Source organism: Bombyx mori, chromosome 1 (genome assembly GCF_030269925.1).
Source record: "Bombyx mori chromosome 1, ASM3026992v2".
Classification (NCBI taxonomy): Eukaryota; Metazoa; Arthropoda; class Insecta; order Lepidoptera; family Bombycidae; genus Bombyx; species Bombyx mori.
In genome coordinates this window covers 18,929,504-18,953,538 of record NC_085107.1, presented here as the reverse complement: position 1 = coordinate 18,953,538, position 24,035 = coordinate 18,929,504, and the positions used below count along the sequence as shown (strand labels likewise).

Genomic DNA, 24,035 nt, shown 5'->3' with positions numbered 1-24,035 from the left:
GCACGCAAAATATGCTTTTAATTCTTGGTTCGTTATAATATTGCTACCCAAATCAAAACTAAGTTATATTATACGATGAAAACGTATAAAAAACTTGACATTAGATCATGAAGATAATCTTGTTATACTAATAAAGTACCCGCCAATTAACTGTGGGTTGTTTCTAAGGTTTACTAGTGTGTTGAATCTAATCCGTTTTGAGCTAAATCGATCGAATAGTAATCGGGTTTTGTTAGTGAATAGACAAAGGTTATTTTATGATGATGATGGGCGATATCTGAGGCAATTACACTGAGATAGGTGCTCCATGCTCTATGAAAAACTATTATAGTATTTCAGTGAATATACTAGTAACGATACCATAGTATTTACTAATACTAGTCTGATCGAATTTCATTTAACCGCTGTTTCTTTTTAACTTTTCAATAGTTTAAGGCGACTTATGAAATTGAAGTACTGAGAGCATTAGTATACTTATTTGTACTCTCCTTATGTGTAATTATATACTCTCGTGAAAAACTTTTCTATTATATATCCCGTTTAACTATCAAATATGAAATATAAAAATATATGACACTCAAGTTAAATATAATAACAAAAAAAAAAAACTTACCTTACCAGGTCGATGGCGATATTATTATATTATAAACTCGTTTCTTACCTGAAATATACAAAAAAATAATTAATCTTAATATACATACATACGAGATAATTATTCTGTCCGCATGTATGTTAATGAACTCTTTTTAAATGGCTGGACCGATTTTGATTTAAAAAAATATTGTGTTGTACAAGTGTTTTCAAAAATGGCTTAGATTCCCAATTCACTTCAACGGAAAATGTTTAATAATTATTATGTTTATAAAAGTTTGAAAATTTCGGATTTAATGCGTTTCACGCCCTGCCTATTGCTGCCGTGAAGCAGTAATGAGTTTCGGTTCGAAGGGTGGGGCAGCCGTTGTGCTGTTAAAAGTGAGACCCTTACAACCCATATCTCGAGGTGGGTGGCGGCATTAACGCTCTGGTAACCACTTAACACCAGGTGGGCCGAGAGCTTGCCCACCCATATAAGCAATAAAAAAACCCTATAGAGCACAGTACAGTGCTAATAACTTTTGAAGTGAAACTTCCTTATCGGCGTTGGAAAAAAATTTACCGTCACATTTTTCGGTTACGCGTCACTTTTTGAAGTGAAACTTCCTTATCGGCGTTGGAAAAAAATTTACCGTCACATTTTTCGGTTACGCGTCACATTTTTCCGTTACGCGCCATCTGTTTTGTATTCATGTCTATGATAATAAAATCCTTTTGTTTAAACTTTATCTAATTTAACTTTTTTGTATTCATGTCTATGATAATAAAATCCTTTTGTTTAAACTTTATCTAATTTAACTTTATTTAACCAATTTCTAGAAAGTTGCATGTAGATCATTTTTCGAAAAATAAGGCCATAAATAAGTTTCACTTCTTACGTGTGTACACTAGTACACGCACACATTTTTTTTCCGTTACGCGCCATCTGTTTTGTATTCATGTCTATGATAATAAAATCCTTTTGTTTAAACTTTATCTAATTTAACTTTTTTGTATTCATGTCTATGATAATAAAATCCTTTTGTTTAAACTTTATCTAATTTAACTTTTTTGTATTCATGTCTATGATAATAAAATCCTTTTGTTTAAACTTTATCTAATTTAACTTTATTTAACCAATTTCTAGAAAGTTGCATGTAGATCATTTTTCGAAAAATAAGGCCATAAACAAGTTTCACTTCTTACGTGTGTACACTAGTACACGCACACATTTTTTTTTAATAACCTAGTTACGTACGAGATCTAAGTAGTTAGCTAGTCGTTCATACAATTACGTATTATTGCTTTATAAGTATTAACTGTTCCGATTCAGGCGTGTTTAAAATTCACTCTACCACCACAGCGTAATGGCGATAATAAAAGCGAGGTAGCGAAATCGTCTTAAAAAATCCAAACTGAGTCACGTAAAATGTGTTACAGAACACAGAGAGAGGCAAATCTTATATCCAATGATCGTTTGGACTATAGGGCTCTTATTAAATACTTGCTAATACAGATGCCTTCCTATTGCGTTTTCTCTTGGGAGCCTATTTCGCGGGGAGCGGTCCTAAGGGACTTGATTGTAGCTTCTCGATCAGCGTAGCACCACGTAGCACCGTAGCGAAGCACTTGACCGACTACAAATGGGTTGTTTTCAAATTTGGAGTCAAAAGCGAGTTATTTGATTTAATTCTCATAACCTTATTGTTAATGTTCTAATTATAAGTACAGTAAATTTGTTGTCATGACAACAGGCACGTGGTCCTATAACTATATATTCGTAAACACAGTTAAATTATGAGTTATACATCAAAAACTACCCCAAATCTCATTCGTATCACCGGTTCCAAATTCAAATTCTAACTTTTTGGCTATTTCTCCAGTAATGCGTGTTGAAATTCGGCAATTTTATTTATTCACTATATGATACAATAATAATCAAGGAAAACTAACTCGATTGGAACATTATTAAAAACAAACGAAGTACGATTTCTAAGTTTAACTAAAAAGTTTCTTTTTAAATTGTCATCCGTGTTGGCATTATCAAATGCGTAAAATGAAACATATAAATTAATATTATATAATATTATCAATAAATAAGTGATTGAGTTGATTGTGATTAAGCATTTTTTATTTCGAACATGCCTAAATACAAAAAAATGGAAAATTAGAGAAAGTTTAAATTCATGAAATCGTTACTTTTTTGTCCGCAAAATTTAAAACGAGCCAAATACGTTTCGATTAGTTTACAGTTTACCATTTACTAGTGGTACTCCCAGTAGTCGAAATACGACTATAATATTAAGTGTATTCGGGGGGAGCGGTCTAACGGGATGTTGAGTATTCCCTGGACCGCACGCAGCACCAATGTATCCATCCTAGCTCAGTTGAAGAGCCGGACTAGACTCTCCACCATTTGCATGCGAAGGATTCTTGAATACTTTGGCCACATCGCAAGGAAAGACAGTGACAACTTAGAGAAATTGATGGTCACTGGAAAGGTCGAGGGCAAGCGACCAAGAGGCAGGAACCCGACCCGTTGGACGGACCAGATTCGTGCAGCCCTGGATACCACAGTGCACGATGCTCTGCACTCAGCTGCAGATAGGAACAGATGGCGGTGCACTATAAAAAACAATCTGTTTCAAGGCCATGACCACGACCCTCAGTAATGAGGAAACCGACGCAAGGAGGAGGAGGAGGTCCAACGGGACTCGATTGTAGCTCCTCGATCGCGTAGCACCACGTAGCACCGTAGCGAAGCACTTGACCGACTACAAGTACGTTTTGATCAGTCTACGTTTTACCATTTACTAGTGGTACTCCCAGTCGTCGAAATTCGACTATAATCATAGGTGTATTCGGGGGAGCGGTCCAAGGTGACTCAAATGTAACTCCTCGATGAGCGTAGCACTACGTAACACTGTAGCGAAGCACTTGACCGCCTACGAATAGGTTTCGATTAGTTTACGTTTTACCATTTACTAGTGGTACTCCCAGTAGTCGAAATTCGACTATAATCATAAGTGTAATATATGACTATAATCTATGACTATAATTAATTGAAATTATAAGTTTGACAATTATTATGGTTCTATTGTGACTATATTTAATTAATCACAGATTTCGTCAAGACTACACTATAGATAAATAATATAATCTATTCTTAATTTGAGCGCAATCTAAAGATAAACTAAAGAGTAGGTATGCGTAGGCGTGTGTCAAATACATGTTAGTGTGTGTAATGTTTTTTTATTGATTTAATCTATTTTTTATGCATAATAAAAATAAAAATAAAATTTTTATATTTATTAATAATATACAAAAATTTAATAAATATAATATGTTACCATTTACAGCTTGCATCGTTTTGTGCTGCAATTTCCAGGACGGGAGCGCCCTGGGGCCTCATTAAAAATGCGGCTCCATTACTTATATCCATAAATTGGGTAAACACTGGAGCTTACTTTATAAATTAATTCATTAATTAATTTAAATAGTAAAAAATATATATTTAGTCAACAGCAATACATGTCCCGGTGCTTGGGCCATAGCCTTTTTTACCCATTGCTTAGATGGGTAGACGAGCTCACAGCCCACCTGTTGTTAAGTGGTTACTGGAGCCCATGGACATCTACAACGTAAATGCGCCACCCACCTTGAGATATAAGTTCTAAGATCTCAGTATAGTTACAACGGCTGCTCCACCCTTCAAACCGAAACGCATTACTGCTTCACGGCAGAAATAGGCGGGGCGTTACACGTCGTTTCGGAATTTCGGATCCTACCGATCCACTAAGGGTGGAGGTGTTTTAAGTACCCCAACCACCGGCAATCGTGCTCGTCGAACCCGTCGCTTGCGACGAAGGGCTCGGCCAGAAAATTAACCCACAGACAAAGCTCACTGAGTTTCTCGCCGGATCTTCTCAATGCGTCGCGTTTCCGATTCGGTGGTAGATTCTGCGAAGCGCTGTTCTTGCTAGGCCCAGTGTTAGTGAACTACCTCAAGCCGAGTCGCGAGAGATGTTAAGTGATACTGGAATATCCCCTAGAGGAAACCGACAAATTATAATGTGTAGGGAAGAAAAATGAAATTTGACTACAGCTATAAAATTTATTGTTAGTCGTCTTTAGTACGTCTACAAACGGTACGTACGTCTACGTTCAATTAAGTTGAAAAGGTTCGTTCCATAAACCAAATTAACATAGATCCAGTTAATACAAATTTATTTGTTCTTTAATCTTTTTCTAATTTTATTATTCGTTAAACGTTTTACTTGATTTGACAATATTAAATTTGTTTGGTTTGATTGATTGGAATTAAACGATTGATGTAAAAAAGCTTCATAGAAATTTTTAAATGCCATCTACTGAAAGCATGCGTAAGCATGGGTGCAAAGAGTATATTTGTTTGTATAGCACTAGATGGCAGAGACTATTTACACATAATTTTTACTATTAGACTATAGCCATCTAGCGAACGTACTTGGAACTAAATTCAAACAGCGCCATCATTAATAAATTGCGTCAAAGTGTCACAATAGTGCTAGAGATTTTGATTAGGTGGCGCTGTTATCAATTTTTTATTTTGATAAACCGCAATTAATATTATTATAATATGCCTTATCACCTCGTGCATTTCAATTATGATTATGATCTGAAGTGGGTGCTGTTAGATAAGATTTCTAGGAATCTTAGGGGGTTCCATATGAAGGGGTGTTCTTCTCTCCGTATTATGAAAATAATATCTTTACCGTCGTACTATATATACCTTTTTGTTATTTACATATCTTACTTACCATGGAAGCCAAGTGGTTCATCGTGAATGATTTAAATTTAAAGTAGGTATCCGCTTCTCAGAATCTATGCAATATTATTTGCACGAATTGTTGTATTTTCATTTCATTACTAAGTAGATTTTTTGGCTTATGTATAAGGTCTAAAATTAGCTGTCTTGTAACTGTCAGGTATATAGATATTATAAAAAGTTTGAAATAGCCAGTTTTGTCTCATTTAGAAAAGAAAGCGCGTTATTTCCATATCTATCTATGTGTACTGTACGTAAGACAAACAATAAAAAAGACACCAAACAATTAAATAATTAATTTACGTTTTTAGAATACAACAGAGAAACAACGTTATTGATCATTTTTGTTACTTGAATTTAAATTTAAGACAGTTGTTAGATTTTAATTTAAAACTTTTTGTTTCCTCGAAGCCTTTTCTTGTTTGTACAAACACTAAGATTGGATGACGCTGTGAGATTTTGAATTGATTTTTCTTGATAACTCACATCACTTTCCGATATCTTTGGCCTTTAAAATTACTCAAAACTAGTCGAGAGAGCTCTAGTATTGTTCCAGTAAAAACGTCTCAGAGTTTACCAAAAATATCGAAGAAACAAATTATGTATACTGTTCGCGTTGTTAAAATATTTGTAGAATGACGGTGACCATTAATATCGTCTTTTTTTATACTATGCTGATAGCCTTGAGAGGTTATTTCAGCTTCACCCTAACGTTTGTAGGTGAACTCACGGGGCTCAAACCGGAGTGGTGCGAAAACTGGCCCTAGCAAGAGCAGTTCTTTGCAGAATCTACCAGCGGATCGGAAACGCGACCCACTGAGAAAATCCGGCGAGAAACTCAGTGGACAACATCGTCTCAGACTCGTGGATCGTTAGTGGGATTTGGCATAGCTCTCATATCCTTTGGATACGTGATAAAGCGTTGTCACTGCGTTGTAAGCAGCTTAGGGTAGTTAAGTCGTCTTAGTAACTGGTACCGTGGTTTGCGTAAAGAGCCTTAGTACTTTTCTCGTAAAAAAATTGCCCTTCCTGTTCGTTAATATCCTAAAGGGCTATTTCAGCTTCTTACGGACGGGTAACGGTTAGATGAGTTCACTGGCTCACGGGCTCAACCTGAGAGAATTTGCTAATACTAGCCCTAGCAAGACGCAGTGCAAAATCGTGACGCATTTAGAAGATCCGGCGATAAACTCAGTGGGTTATGTCTACGGGATATCAATACTATTTAATATTATAAAGCTGAAGAGTTTGTTTGTTTGAACGCGCTAATCTCAGGAACTACTGGTCCGATTTGAAATTTTTTTTCAGTGTTAGATAGCCCATTTATTGAGGATGGCTATATAACATCACCGAGTAAGACCAATACAAGTGGAGCACCAATAAAGAATGTTTCATAATAGGCGTTTCAATAGCTCCTTAACATTCTATAATTAAAAAATATTGTCACTTTCCACGTAAATGAAGTGGAGGGTAAAATTTTGCGTTATACCAAAATAACTATTCCACGCAGACAGAGTCGGTAAAAGTCGGGCAAAATCTAGTCTCATATAAAATAAAATCTCGTCATCGAATATTTCGTTGTATTGTTTTTTAAATAAGCTTCATCCTTTTTCGCCTTTGTCATATTTTTAGAGAGCCCGAAATGTCCTAAGGGTCGAACTATCCGACTACTATTAGCCCAGCACCTAAAAGCAAGATAAAAAAGACATTGTCTTCGGTAAAGCTTTTAATTGATTGTAAAATTAACAATGTTAAGTTATGCTACAAGCAACCGGTGTACTCAGGCTTATGCTATTAAGTCCGTGCCATTAAGAGCACTAATGTATTCTGATAGTTATTTAATACTGTATCAAATTTTCTTAGATACACAATGAGTATGATTTTGTTTGTTTATTTTTATATTTTTTTATTTTGTCGGAGACGGTCATTAGTTTGGTAGCTAAATGAAACGCAGCACAATTCCCGAGAGATGGCAGCACGATTGTGGTATCGTCGGAAATCGGCTTCGCGCCGCGCTACCACAGAGCCTAGCTGATGGAGGCGCGTGATGCCATTACACACTTACCAACCAGCCTTCTTGAAGAGCGGTGCCTCCGCCCTAAGAACTATCATTCGTTTTCGTTTGCTAAACGTCAAGAGAAGATTTCTAAATTGTTCTAAGACAACAAACGTGATTGGTGTACTCAATATTTCTCTTAGCTCGATCACCGTATTCGCCCCTATGATGTCTGACGATGGTGTTAATAATTGTGGCTTCTCCGACATATTTTATACATCTACCACTTCATTGAAATTGTATTACATAACGCATAATTCCTTCGCAGCAGATATAAGCAGGGAGGTGACATCTAGGAATCCGTGCTTACTTACAATACTATTCCCTCCCTATACGATGTTATTCCCTCATCGTGGAAATCGTCGAGATCACGCGAAAGGAAATCACCGTGGAACCAGTCTGTTTGTATTTCTAAAACTGACTGGGAATGGATTCGCTCCAAACTACTATCATAACATGCCTTGCTTGCATTGATATCTGTGCACCCGTGTGAGATGGCGCGGTATGTATGGAGGTAGGTATGGAGCTTAATGCAATTTTTTAAGCTCTCCATACGCTTGGTATTAGTAAAATGTTTGTGTACCGGGCTATTAATAGGTGCAATGAGACCTCCTCTGTTTGTGACAGAAAAAGATCTGGCCGTCCACGTACTGTTCGTACGAAAAAGGTGGTCAAAGCAGTAAGGAAAGAATTCGAAGAAATCCTGTCCGAAAGCAAAAGATTTTATCTCGGGAGATGAGGATAGCACCTAGAACCATGTCGCGTATTTTAATAGATGACTTAGGACTTGCAGCCTATAAGAGACGTACTGGTCATTTCTTTACTGATAATTTAAAAGAGAATAGGGCGGTAAAATCGAAACAACTGCTGAAGAGGTACGCAAAGGGAGGTCATAAAATTTTTTTGTTTACGAATGAGAACTTTTTTACAATTGAGCAACATTTTAACAAACAAAATGACCGTATTTATGCTCAAAGATCTAAGGAAGCTTCCCAATTAGTCGACAGAGTGCAACGTGGGCACTATCCGACTTCAGTGATGGTTTGGTGGGGTATTAGCTATGAAGGAGTGACTGAGCCATACTTTTGTGAAAAAGGTATCAAAACATCGGCACAAGTGTATCAAGATACCATTCTTGAGAAGGTAGTGAAGCCCCTTAACAACACCATGTTCAATAATCAAGAATGGTCCTTCCAGCAAGACTCGGCGCCAGGTCATAAAGCTCGGTCTACGCAGTCTTGGTTGGAAACGAACGTTTCGAACTTCGTCAGAGCCGAAGACTGGCCGTCGTCTAATCCCGATCTTAATCCGCTGGATTATGATTTATGGTCAGTTTTAGAGAGTACGGCTTGCTCTAAACACCATTATAATTTGAAGTCCCTAAAACAATCCGTACGATTGGCAGTGAAAAATTTTCCCATGGAAAGAGTGCGTGCTTCTATTGATAACTGGCTTCAACGTTTAAAGGACCGTATTGCAGCCAGTGGAGACCACTTCGAATAAGCTTTTTATACTTCTAATTGTTTTATATTTATGTATTAAAATAACACACTGTAAAAGTAATAAATGTTATTTGCAATATACATTTTTTTTTTTCCTTTTTCTCAGTATTTATGGCAAGACTAGGTATGTACAATAAATAATACTCTCTCTGTATCTCTCTCTTTTTAATTAAATTAGGATACTCAATTAGGCTGACCGTACGTGCGTTATATAAACACAATTAGACTGTATGCATCCTTGACCGTACCGTTGCAGTCTGCCAATTACGAAGCTCACTACATCGAAACACGATCAAGTTACTGTCAGGTGATCGAGCGAACCCACAAAGGGCTCGAAATACCATTAATTAGTGTGTTGCACGCTCCGGTCGAATGGGTTTGCGTAAAGCATCGAACGTTATTGAAAGGTAAGATCGCTTAATCCGGCGGCTCTCAAATGATTTTGTCAAATGATAAACTGATTCTATTTTTAGTTTTGTATTTGTACTCTCATATTTTGAATAATTAAATACTTTACTAAACTAAAAATAAACAATAGCAAACCAAACTAATTTCATGTTTCTTCTTATACTGTGGATACTGGTCTTATTGTTTTTTTCATGGGATTTTATGACCTGGTAACTAAGACTTTTAGGTCATGTCTTATTTTAATTTATATTCTTATTTTTATGAAAAATTATAATATGGTGTGAAATTAAATGGAATTAAATGAAATGAAGATTATCAATTTCAGGCAGACATTAATCAACTGGGATGAAAATAAATGAAATGAGATGAGATAATATGGGATGAAAAAATTTCAGTAAAATGGTGGTCATTTACCGAAGTTTTTTCAGTGGACTCTTTGGAGAATCCCGAGGAGTGACGTCCAGCGGATTTGTTTCATTTTCCCACATTGGTGCACATATATTAAACAGTTAATAACACACCGTTATAACACATTTAAATCTGAAGAAACACTAAATAGATAAAATAAAACAAATCACACAACTTCACTCATCGCGTTCTCGCCAAAAAGTCATACTGGTCTTAGATATTGAACCGAAGTTATAAAATTATTGTCATTCGGTCCTTGCTGCGGGTCAAAATTTTCAAGTTAATCGAACAATAAAAATGACGTTTAAAGATTCCGTTACATTCACACCAAGCCAATAAAAGCGTATTGACCACCTCAAAGGCGATAATTTTTCGGGATGTTTCGGGATCAATATCGGCGTTACTTCTGTTCCAAGCGTGTACAACGATTGTACAGAATTTATTATTGTTTGTTAACTATTTTAATTTGATTGATTTGAGATTTTGGACAGATTTCTAGAAAACTAATTTTTCTCTCTGTACCTAATTGTCGGTAACCTAAGAGGCTATTGCAAATACGCGCGGATTAGTATGTGAGCTCACGGGATTCAACCTGAAAGAGCTTCCTCTAACACTAGCCCTAGCATGAGCAGTGCTTTACTGAATCTACCCTCTTCTATATCGTTCCCTCACTACTGAGGATCGCGACCACATGCGATGTACTTCCAATGCGCCCGATCATGGGTGGCATGGACTGCATGGTACAGACTACCACCGAGTGCTTCTCTTGCTAGATCTGACCATCTGGCTGGTGTTCTGCCCACGGCGCGCTTGCCTTCTATTCGACCCGTAATTATGAGCTTCTCTAATTCATGTCTGGGAGACCGCATGATGTGTCCGAAGAAGCTCATAACACGTTCCCGGCAGATGGAAGAGAGCCTTTTTCGGATGTCTAGCTGCCTTAGAATGGACTCGTTTGTTCGCATGGCAGTCCACGGTATTCGCAGCATCCTCCGCCACACCCACATTTCAATCTGAATCTACCACTGAGTTGGAATTGCAGTGAAGTAGAATAAAAGTAGTTTATTCGCGGTGTATATTTTCCATAATGCCGCGAACAATGAATATGGATTGGTAAATTACATACATATATTATATAGAGCAGCGTAGGCGGCTTTTGTCAACAACGTACTTTAGCCATAGTCCATTTGAAGACGCGCTTACAAAGGATATTCGTATGGATACCGACATATTGGAATCCTTTTTAGCTCTGCTCCGCGAATAACGAAATCCTTAGCCGCTAATATAATAATAAATAAATAAATATTTACTAACAATCACGCCACGTTAACTGGTCCCGTGATAAGTTCGTAAAGAACTTGTGTTACAGGTACCAGATAACGGATATAAATGTAAGATTTTTATTATACACATACATATATTTAATAGACATCCATAACCCTGGAAAAGACATTTATATTTATCATACAAATATCTTCCCTTGGCGGGATTCGAACCCGCGACCCCCTTGTGTAGTGACCATGTCACTTACAACTACACCAGACGGCCGTTATACCTATAGGAATTGGGTCGCACTTTTTTAATCCGCGAATAGCGAAAGCGCGAATAAGAAGCTTTTGCTGTATCTTTAAATTATTGTAGGGTCACTTAAAATAGTCATCAGTTAAGTAATAGTAGTAATCAATTGAGATAATCAGGGTCATTTATAATAGTTAAAGATTTGCGCAAAACGAATCGGCTAAATTTTATTTAATAGCCTGCCTATTTCTGTCGCGTGAGCAGTTTAATGCTTTCCAGTTTGTAGAGTGGGGAATTTTTCATACCGTGACGGTATTCGCGTAGCGATTTCTTTGTCCGCCGGGGATCACTGAACAATAGGCAGGCCGTGAACTCATCTTCGATCTGTACAATTTCTAGACATTGTCTAGGTGTATTTAATTCGTGTATCTCAATAATATGCTCTCATTAGTTTCTCGAAAATTTACTTGCATAGTCACAAAAATGTTTTAAAAACAAAAGAAAAAAAAGTGTCATCTTTTGAAATTGACATAAAATGTTTTTTTATATGAGAACGTAGGTTCTACATACATCGCTATGCTATGAAAAGAGATGTGTGGTGTCGTGGGACACCGGATACGAACGAAGTTCCTTAGTATAAAAATATTAATTTTAAGTTCTATTCGAGGTATAAAGAAAATAATTATTCGGGTATACGTTTTTTATTATGATTTTTTATTGGTAAAAAAAGATATTCCAAAACAGATTAATATACATTAAAAACAATAATCATCGAAATCGGTTGGCGTGATATTGAGTTATTTATCTATTTCACGCGCACGTACTTAATGCAAATTTAAGGCTTATATGGTTTTCTCATGGATACCATTATCAGAACAGGACTAAATTCTGTTGATCTCCAGCTAACGATAGAAAGCGTGAGCTTTCTAATAAAAAAGAATCATCAAAATCGATTCACCTAGTCAAAAGTTATGAGGTAGCAAACATAAAATCTTACGTTACGGACGTTTTTTCCCGGTTAGGGTACACCTCCGCATCGTCTCATATGGAACTTTGTTCCAAAAATCCCATACTAACTTCATTGCTGAACGAGTGTACAATTTGTCATTACCAGTCGCCCAAAAGCAGGAGGTCATTTCACTACCGACGTGGGCATGCCAATTACTGGCCACGCCAACTGCTCATTGCCAAATCGCGGCACTCGGTCGCTCGTAATTGGCAAAGTCTGCAGTCGTATCGTTGCCTTCCACGCAATTATTAAGGCTGTGCCTCTCGCAAGTTCGGGATTACGTACAGCGTAATACATATTTCAGTGGCACATACTTCCGTGGCGTGAAATTTGTGTGGTTTCGAATTCATATGAATCACGGTAAATTTACACAGTAACTTTTAATTTTGACTGCTTAGTTAGGTGAACGAGTTCATAGCTCACCTGGTGCTAAGTGGCTGCCGAATCCCGTAGACAGCAAAACAAAACCACCACTTTCCTTAAGACATGGAGAAGGAAGTTAAGACAAACAAATAAATGTGTTTAAATTTGAAGGACATTGTCAATTACGTACACACTAATAAGATATAAAATAGTTTATTTTTAAAGTTTTGAAGTGAAAACTTCTTTAACATCGTTTTGACTCGAAAGTCAACGAAATGAAAAAGCGACAGTAAACAGAGACAGACACATAAATTCATCAGATTTAACGTAGGAGAAAATGAGATAGGAAACATTATACAGTGTTTCTTATATTCGTGGTTCACTTTGTGCTCTGCTTCGTACCTAATATTCGTACTTAATACATTCTGAATACATCTAGATAATATATACGAATAAAATGTAAAATAATTATCAAACTTTGTATCACTGTGATCATTAGGTACCTAATTATTCTCTTCCCGAAATTTTACATTCGTCTCATTATTTTGAAGCTAACATTTTTGGAAGTTTCACTTCTACCACGTGTGAATTGCACAAATGTTTTTTTTTCTTCTTTTTAATTGAATTTGTAGAATTTTATACGGTTTTCCCGAATCCTTAACATATAGAACTATTTTAACTGCACAATCTTGCGTTTTACTAGTTCCGACACTCCGAATACTTTATAGTTTTCTTGGTCACGCCCTGCTATGCTATTATTATTTCTAACTTTAAAATGATAATTACGTTTATATGCATACAGAATTAACTATGAGTAGCTTGAGGCCCGACAGTTTGATTGACTGTGGAATCCGTCGAAACAAATCAATGAAGTCATTGTTTCAGCAGCATTTAAATTATTGTTTCAATTCGATTTTGTATTGTGTGGGAATACGTTTTCATAGGCCACCTGCTGTTAACTAGATCCAATAGACATTAATTTTAATTTTAGTGTGCAACGGCCGTCTGACCATTCAAAGCGAAAAGTAATTAATAGTAATTTTGAGGCAGAAATACGCAGAATTTACCTAACCGTGCAGACTCACAACACGCCCAACCTTAATAGGACTGAACACAATTTAATAATATTTTTAATATATCAAACTTCACATCTAATATTATACGTATAAAAAAATATTGATTGCAAATTACACATTTAATTTAGTATTTAAAAGAAATGACTCACCCTCCTCCGACCGCCAATATCATCTGCATGTTTGTAAAGTCTTTTTCTTACTCTTGTGCTTGACATCACTAACACCTCACACAACACTCACCACGCACATATTATGGACGGAATACGATCAGTTCCACATAATGTGTGCGGTCGATCTCATACTATATGCACATTTCTATTCGAGAAAAAAAAGAGAAAACAATTACATCGTTAGAACACTAGCTTACTGTTGTTGTTTTAAGGGAAGCGGTATAAACGGTCGCCGAAACTATAGCTGGTAAAGCCAGGTGTGAGAGAAAAGAAAAAACCGAAAAATTGCCGTTTCCAAGCAATATGTTAAGCCAATAGCCAAGTCGAGACGTGAAATCGAAGACACAATTGTAGTATACACTGTCCCAACCCTCAAACGCGAGTGTGACGTGTTTGTAGTTTAGAATACGTAATGTTAGTGAAGAGACGAGCGATCCCTCCCGTTGATATCGCGGAACCACTGCTCCCGAACCATACTTATACTCTATTGCAATTACAAAGTCCCATGAGACAGATGCTATTATTATATGTTATTGTGTATGTGTGAATTAATTTTGTATAATGATTTAGATTGATTGTGTATTTTTTAAATGATCTTTACGACCAGGAACAAAAAATGATTATCAAAAACTTTGTACCCCTTTTTACGAAAATTGCGCGGACGGAGAACTATGAAATTTTTCACACTTATTGAGAATGAGTGCAGAATGTTAATTTTTTTTTTAAATTATGCATAAAGAATACATTATATCAATAAAAAAACATTACGCACACTACCATGTATTTGACACACACACGCATGCATACTATTTGTTTATTGTCAAAATTTTCTTATTGCTATACGATTAGTCTATGGTCAAATTGCGAATAGATTAAATATTGTTTTTCTTTCTTAATATTTGTCTAAAGTATACATAGTCTTAGCGGAATCTGTGATTAAAGAAGTATAATATGTCAATGAGCACTACTCTAACTCAAAATTTTGAAATTTTCGTATTTCACGCAAATCGCTTCACTATTTTAAAAGTATTACAAATTTATTAATGGGGTTCGAAGCAAGAGTAAATGAGCTAGTCACACAAGAAAAAAAACATAAAATCTTTATTATTGCAGATATATTTATCAACTTTTTTCGTTTAAACTCTCCTCCTGTAAACCTACGAATTTGGAGTTACAGTAGTGTTCATTGGAGGCATCGATGTAGTCCAAGGGCGGATCCAGCTTTGGCGCCAGGAGGGGGTCACATAGTCAAATTTAGATGCGTTCGTTCCCAGAAGTTTGCCATTATACAAAGTTATTATATTATATTAAATTAATTAAATATTGAAGGTACAGATTTTATGTAACTACATAGTTACATAAAATTTGTATGGTGGCAAAATATATAAATAAAATCATTATATTCAATTAGTGGTCCGCCTAAGTCCTGGAACCAGCTCAGGGGGTGGTCATGACCCCCATGACCCCCCCCCCTGGATCCGCCATTGATGTAGTCTTTGAAAATAGAATCATAATAATGTACAAAATTATTATTTCACTTAACTGTAGTCGAATTTCGACTACCGGGGGACCACTAGTTATTTCAAATTATGCGAAACGTGAAGAGTTACGTTCTAAGAAGCGTCAAAAGGGACTTCGTAATTGTAATAATTATAAATTTGTGTTGCGTGCAAGTTTGAAATGCAATTTTTGTGTTTTATTTTTCATTTCAGGAATCATCGTTTGTTTTCGAGAAAGGTCCAAAAGCACCCTAAAATTTATTATGACACTTTCTTCTTTAATAGAATATGTTTTACAAATCTCTCAGTTAATCTATATCTATATACCTATATATAAAAGTGAATTGCTGTTCGTTAGTCTCGCTAAAACTCGAGAACGGCTCGACCGATTTGGCTAATTTTGGTCTTGAATTATTTGTGGAAGTCCAGGGAAGGTTTAAAAGAAATAAATGAATGAAAATGCTCGGAATTAAATAAAAATAACAATTTTGTTTTTCCTTTGATGTGTACCCCGTCGGACGGATTCCTTTTGTTTGTTTTAAGTTTATTATATACAAAAGTTTAGGTATTTTATTTATCGATTGAGGCACTACGAAGTTTACCGGGTAAGCTAGTATTTGATAAAATCTTTCTGGGTACTATAAAAAATATATATAATTGAGTTTAAAATAAAACCTTGGGGAAAGTACATAAATAAAATTCTTTTAGTTCATTATAAAACTATCTGGTAAAAAAATTTGAAGTGATATTTGATTCTATCTCGTCAGGTGAAATCGGATACACAGATTTTTGTGCATTTCTCTGTGCTAAGGACGCTAATCTCAACAATGACGTTGAATTAGCCCTCAGCTTTTTTTGCGAATGTCTTTCCATAATTAGTGTCGCTTTCAACTAAGTCGGTGAACAAATCGGTTGGTGATTAGTATGCCAAAATGATCCGTGTCCGAGCTGAAATTGGAGGCACAGCTACTGAACAAGTACATTGTGCAAATCATCGGTACTTCGACGTTTTGTGTTGAAAATATGTATATACACAGTCGATGAGCCGTGGTTGTGATTGTATGCAACCATGTTTTCCAAATAAATCATCAGAACGCATCAAACAGTTAATTTTGCATCGCGTTAATTGATGCGATGCTTTCGTAATTGTAAATTCGTGTTAATTTCGTGAATTGTAATTACATTTTAAATAACAGAATTGATTGCATTTTGATATTTACTTTTACGCTTAACGAATAGATGGAAATGTCCTTTTTTTTCTTTTAGAGCTGGTGTTTAAGTTGTTCAAAAATATTCGAAATTCAACGACCACTTTTTCAACTTGAAACTACAACTGTGACTTTAGATATGATTATTAGAAACATTTAGTTGAGATTTTTAAAGCAATTATTTAGTCGTTCGATTTCTCTTGTGTTATCATCATAAGCATTGAACGTTGAAAAACTTGATTCCTCATTCTTGGATCTAATTTAGAGTGAACTTCTTTCTCGTGAGTTAAAGAGAAAACTAATAAATTTTATCACTTGCTTATTTTACTAAATTTACAAATTGTGTTTATATGTATTTTATTTTTGCTGCAAATGAGTAGTAACAAGAGCGCAAAAGCCTTCGTATTCAAATTACTTTCAAGCGTTAAATCATATTGGATATTGAGTTGAGAAGCTTTGTTATTTTCTAAGAAAACTATTTCCGCTGCATATTCATTTTTACTCAACACAATTCTGCACTATATTCGAATACAGAATAACAAATATGTAATGGTTTCATTTATATTTCATATTTATATACTAGAACTGATATCATTCAAACTTTAGTTTGTACTTATTTTATTAGTTTAGTTAGTTTATACTCGTATGTATTAATAGATAGCATAATAGTGGGCATAATAGTGAGGTGACATGTCTTACTTTAATGTGCACTTGTCAAGACGAAATTTCGCTATTAAAATATATTTAAAAGCTTGTTAAAGTGAGCTTCGTGTTGGATGAACTTTAGACCGCGTTCCTCATACGTTATGCACTAAGCTGGCCATCATTAAAACTTTCATACAAGTGACTCGACACTTTAGCTATCAAATTATGTATTCAGTTCTAAACTAGTTAAAGTTCACATTGCACTGATGGATGTCGGGCCGTCTCCTTTCATGTCCAAAAAACTGTTAATTACTGAAGTTTGTTTAATTGGCCGATGACTTACAGGCCGATCAATGTTAGGATCGACTTATGTAACCGAACCTAATCGGTATTTGCTTTTTTTTTATTGCTTAGATGGGTGGACGAGCTCACAGCCCACCTGATGTCAAGTGGTTACTTGATCCCATAGACATCTACAACGTAAATGCGCCACCCACCTTGAGATATAAGTTCTAAGGTCTCAGTATAGTTACAACGGCTGCCTCGCTCTTCAAACCAAAACGCATTACTGCTTCACGGCAGGAATAGGCAGGGCGGTGGTACCTACCCGTGCGGACTCACAAGTTGTCCTACCACCAGTAATTACGCAAATTATTGCATTGTCATATGCTATCATCATAATCTCAGCCTGTCTACTGTCCACTGCTGAACATAGACCTCTTCAACTGATGTCCAGTGCGGCCGGTCCATTGCTACCTGCATCCAACGTGACCCAGATTTTCACCAGGACGTTGGTTCATCTGGTAGGTGGGCGTCCCACACTGCGCTTGCCAGTACGTGGTCTCCACTCGAGGATCATTCTGCCCCCTCAGTCGTCCGATCTTCGGGCTATGTGACCTGCCACTTCAGCTTACTAATCCTACCCCTGTGCAATAGTCGAACGTAATTTAGGCACTAAAACGTATTAACCTAAAAATAACTAGATTAGTGTGTCACGATGATAACTAGAAGCAGATTAATTCACCACTCAGTCAACATAATTAGGGTGCGTAAACATGGCTGTCATTGGAAGTTTATTGGAAAATTCAATTAAAGTGTTGCCAAGTGAAAAATATTATTTAAAAAAAAAATTTGGTAATTTTTTTTACCGAAATACGAAACGTTGTTCCCGTGTTTACGTTCTCGCCTATCAGGAGGGAATGTTGCAAGCTTGCAAGATTTTAGATTGGTTTCAATCGCACAGCCTACTGGGCAATTACCAATTTGTAGTAGGGACTTCAGTCCTAAGTACCAAGGTAGGTGGAGGATTCGCGTTATTGTATGTGAGGGGTTAAATTGCTGGCTATGGACAAGTAAAGAAAATATAACTTAATAAACATCGTAATGTAACGTTACAAGAATAATTACGGATGTTTTGTTTGAGAAAATAATGAAATTTCTTTTAATTATAACCGCAATGAATAACTTCAGGCTCTACCGATCGGCGAATTAAAATGTTTTCAACAAAAAAAGAGAGAAAGCTTTAACAGAATAAAATAAGAGTATCTGCAACGTAATCAAAGTTAATTAAGAGTACCTGAACAAATACTAGCCGTCTTAAAAAAAACGGGACCACACGATAAGCACCAGCTTTTAAATAAGGTACATTCAAACTTTACCAAAATAATAGTTATGAAGTAATCAATACACATGAAAAAAAAAGTCGAATTGATAACCTCCTCCTTTTTTGAAATCGGTTAATAAGCTTTCGATCTTTTAATATTCAAAACATCGCCACCCGAGCGGTAAAAAAAAATTGAAAACGTTATCATTTATAAGTTGACAACGCGTACCTTTATTAGGTCGCGACCCTTGTAGGGAATAATTATGTTGAAATACTAACTGTGAATTGATAAATGCGTTTGATATATAAAACACAATACTGTAGATTTAAAAAAAAAAACAGGTTAGCAATGCGTTAATGTTAACGAAGTCTCAATAACAAATTCTTCTCCGTTCTCTAAGCCCGTGCGAATTAATGCTTTGTGGCATAAATACTCAGGATTGTGATATATCTCCGTGTGGGCTCACAAATACTGCCTTAATTTTTTTTCATGTTACTTATTCTGAATATCATTTTAAATGTCATAGTCGTGTTTAAGATGCTCAGAGAATTTCTTTCGATGTGATTTTTTGAAAATCGATTACACAAAATCGATGTCAAAATCGATGTTTCAGGTTTTTTTTTGGAAATCTATGCGTTCTCGCATCTTTTATCAAAATTAAGCCGAATCTTTAGTGTAAGTTTTTCTTCAAGGAAGGTTTATTAAAAATGTATCGATAGACGGCGCCTGAGTTGTTTTTCTGATCAATGTTGTATTTTTAGTGACATTACACCCGTGATTTAGTGTGTGATTAAATAATTTTTTTTTTTTTTTTTCAATGCTATTTTATTTAAATCAAGAATTTGTCAAACGTTTTACGAGTATAAGGAATGAATAATCGGTGGAGAATTAAGAAATTGTTCACGAAGTTCGAATGGTATTTGGTTTCAATATAACCATGAAATGGAGATAATTTTCGAATGATAATGTTAAAATTAGTAAAATATTAAAGAAATCTATTTTAGTTTCTTTTTTTCACAGAAATAGAGAAAGAGTGACAGAGAAACATAAATTGCATTTTTTGCTCCCTTCATTTTCTAGTCTTCAAAACGATTTTCAATTCAAATTTACCTTTTAAATCTATTTTAAGCATCCAGTTCTAATTTTATTGTTCCTTTTCACGGCACTTCAATCACATACACATATATCCGTTGTGTTACTAACGTATAGCAATGACGCAAAATAATAGATTGATTTCATCGGCAATTTCGAAAGGACGATATCACGAAACGCCCGTATCGCCACGGCGCGAGTAAAAACACTAATGTCGGCATGTCGACGCTTCAAGCACGAGTATTCCCATATATATTACTATATTACGTTTGTATTTTAATTAAACAAATGGACTGGAGTGTGTTGCTGGACAGTCCAATTTATGGTCACGCGAATATTAATTTACACGTTCGATGTAGCTCATATGAGTTTGTAGAGCGTAATTTGGAGGGTTACTTTAATGAAGGGTTTTTTTTTTGCATTGATGCATCGATAAGGTGACCTTCAGGCGTATGAAGGATGTATTGTAATAATTGGATTGCGGCAGTGGCGATTAGCTTCTGACTTTTAATCAAAGATTCTTAGGAATCATTCTCTTATTTGGCTTATATTACGATGATCGGAAAGGGACACCGTGATTCTTTCATCTTCTTTAATCACTGCAATTCATTTATTTACTTAATTTTCAGATTTTACATCCATGTTAAATTCATTAACAATAATATTACACACACAATACAAAAATTAAATAAAAACAATTTCGGAATAATAAAATAATAATAAAAATAACATCTTAACCTAAAGGCAATGTTTGATACCCTTGTATCAAAACCAAGTATTCGCGAAGACTGATTTTATAAAAAAAAATGTTGATACTCTTAGAAGAGCAATCTCTTAATATGGAATCCTTCTACAAAAGCCTTTTTTATACTAATGACATAAATAAATTGATTGAGCTAAATAACTAAGTCGTGTTAAATATTAGGAATGATAGCGGCTTCCTTTTTATGCACGATTGTCGACGTTAAGCATTCATTGCCGTAGCAGACTGTGAATGAAAGAAGAGTGAAGGCGTCGTGGCCTGAAGGATAAGACGTTCGGTGCATTCGTGTTGAACGATGCACCGTTGTTCGAATCCCAGGCGGGTACCAATTTTTCTAATGAAATACGTACTCAACAAATGTTCACGATTGACTTCCACGGTGAAGGAACAACATCGTGTATTAAAAATCAATCCCACAAAACCCCAATTATAATTTGCGTAATTACTAGTGGTAGAACCTCTTGTGAGTCCGCGCGGGTAGGTACCACCACCCTGCCTATTTCTGCCGTGAAGCAGTAATGCGTTTCGGTTTGAAGGGTAGGGCAGCCGTTGTAACTATACTGAGATCTTAGAACTTATATCTCAAGGTGAGTGGCGCATTTACGTTGTAGATGTCTATGGGCTCCAGTGACCACTTAACACCAGGTGGGCTGTGAGCTCGTCCACCCGTCTAAGCAATAAATAAAAAGACGAGCATAAAGTTTTTAAAACCTGTATAATACCAATCGAGAAGGGATATCTACATCTAGAATCGCACAGTTTGTTGTAACAATCAAGATATTTCTTAGCAATTGCTGGCAGAATTCACCATAACAACGCAAACAGATATTCGATTCCACGAATAGAACGTGTGTAAAATTGATGTTTCAAGCCAAAATCTTAATTCTGTCTGTTCATAATTTATTTTATATGATTTATTTGTTTACATGATATCTATTTTATAGTATGAGTACAGTCAGAATTGGATGAATAATTTCAGTTCTACATATTATTATGTGAACATTTTTATTTATTTTAATAAAATTGTTCGTCTAGTTTATTTTATTGGTTGTTTGGACTGGGCTACTTATCTATTAGTCTCACGAATACAGTTGAATTCCCAATTTAAAACATAGGATTTGAATCACTAAAACAAAACCGGTTAGGGGTTGTAACTATACTTGAGACCTTACAACTTATATCTAAAGTGGGTGGCGCATTTACGTTGTAGATGTCTATGAGCTTCAGTAACCACTTCGTTTGGAACCTCTGGGTCTGCGGAGGGACTTCGGTTCCCTCTGTATTTTGTACCGTATGTTCCATGGGGAGTGCTCTGAGGAATTGTTCGAGATGATACCGGCATCTCGTTTTTACCATCGCACCGCCCGCCACCGGAGTAGAGTTCATCCATACTACCTGGAGCCACTGCGGTCATCCACAGTGCATTTCCAGAGGTCTTTTTTGCCACGTACCATCCGGCTATGGAATGAGCTCCCCTCCACGGTGTTTCCCGAGCGCTATGACATGTCCTTCTTCAAACGAGGCTTGTGGAGAGTATTAAGCGGTAGGCAACGGCTTGGCTCTGCCCCTGGCATTGCTGAAGTCCATGGGCGACGGTAACCACTCACCATCAGGAGGGCCGTATGTTCGTCTGCGTATAAAGGGCAATAAAAAAAAAAATACACTTAACACCAGGTGGGCTGTAAGCAATAAAAAAAAAGACGACCAATAAATATTTAAGAATAACTAACAAACAGTATCGCGTTTCGTCACACGCTGAAGAGAAAATTAATAGTGCGCGTTTAACTTATCCCCAATAGTTTCGGTACAATGGTAGACATTCGGACGTCTTCTCTCGGTGTCGACACGCATGGTTCTATGCGTTTTTAGTGTGGTTCCAATTACAGCGAGTAACAACAACGGTACTTTTCATATTTTTTCTGCATTTGCTTTACTAAAGTATAAAGGACTTGTAATTTAAAAACACATGACGAATCTATTTCTACATACCTTAATAAGTCTTCATTAAGCAACGAATATGGTCGATATCTTGTGTGTGTATTTTGTTAAATCAATAGTAAAACTGTCATGAAATGTCAGTAACTACTATGACGCGTTTAAAAAAAAAAACGCAATTTTTATTGTAATTTTTTATTGAAGTGAAAACTTTTTTAGAATCGTTGTGATTTCAAACCGGATGCAACGGAAAAAAAGACAGGTAAGAGACACAAATATAAAAATGTGTAGGATGAAGCCAGCAAAGAATGAGACAGAAATATACATACTATTTTTAATACAGCGCCATCTGTGAGATTTTTTAATACTAACGTGTGTATGAAAGCTCTTGTAGTGAATTTTAATTTAGGATTATACGTGAAATTAAAATATCAATTCACAGAGGGCGCTACCTTACAATTATTTACTAATGACAAAATTTTACATATACTTAAGACGTTTAGGATAATTGTATTTTAATTTTGGAAGGTTTCACTTCTACCACGTGTGAATTGCACACATTTTGTTTTTTTTTTATTATACACTTGTCAAGTACCTACGTATGTATTTGCTTCGAAAATATGGTACTTGCCGGCAGGATTGCAATTCCGGCAAGCCTCATTGCTTCAGACGATACGATTGCATATTATTTTACACACACCTGCTTCTCACATCCGATTTCATTAATTATTTAACGAAAATGCATTTTGTAATCTATTAGAAGAATTCAAAAGCTAAAAAATCGAATAATCAGCATTGAGAGCAGTGCATGACTTCAATAATTAAACTGTGACACGAACAATCTGAACTTGTATTCAAACAGAAGCGTGTAGCTGACGAATGTTGTGTGTTATCTAATTCAAGAGCATAATGGAATTTCGTTTGTATTCAAACATTGCAGTTGTCCTCATAAACGAAGCAAGCAGTGTATTGCCAAACAGCGGAAGACCGAAACGTAAATGCGATTCTAAATTTTATTGTTGTTTTCACAATATCTTTGAAGTTTTCTTTCTTTTCAATTAATCTTTTTCTTTGCGGTATCAAAATAAAAGAAAGGAACTTTAAATTTCGAACTTTAAGTTTTACTTATCTTATACCTTTAAACGAGCAATTCTTGTATATATAATCTGAATCTCGGAAACGGCTCCAATGATTTTCATAAAATTTAGTATACAGGGGATTTCGGGGGCGATAAATCGATCTAGCTACGATTTATTTTCAGAAAATGTTGTTTTATTCGTGTTTTCAATAATAAACTCTTCCCGACATCTATTGACGAATAATAATACTATTTTTCTTAATTGAGGGCAACTAACCGCTTTATAGACACAACAAGATGGCGTTGTAAAAAAAAACAGAG

The 24,035-nt window shown here is 35.7% G+C and overlaps 1 protein-coding gene and 1 long non-coding RNA gene across 7 annotated transcripts in view; both read right to left on the bottom strand.

Annotated features, from left to right (window-relative positions):
- Positions 1-24,035, bottom strand: part of LOC101745029 (potassium voltage-gated channel protein Shaker) — a 527,752-nt gene that overhangs the window by 252,532 nt on the left and 251,185 nt on the right. The gene's annotated exons all lie outside the window — the stretch shown is intronic.
- Positions 21,585-23,210, bottom strand: LOC134199591 (uncharacterized). Its single transcript, XR_009974145.1, has 2 exons — positions 22,691-23,210; positions 21,585-21,827 (listed from the first exon to the last, which is right to left on the bottom strand). It is a non-coding gene; the product is annotated as an uncharacterized LOC134199591 (long non-coding RNA).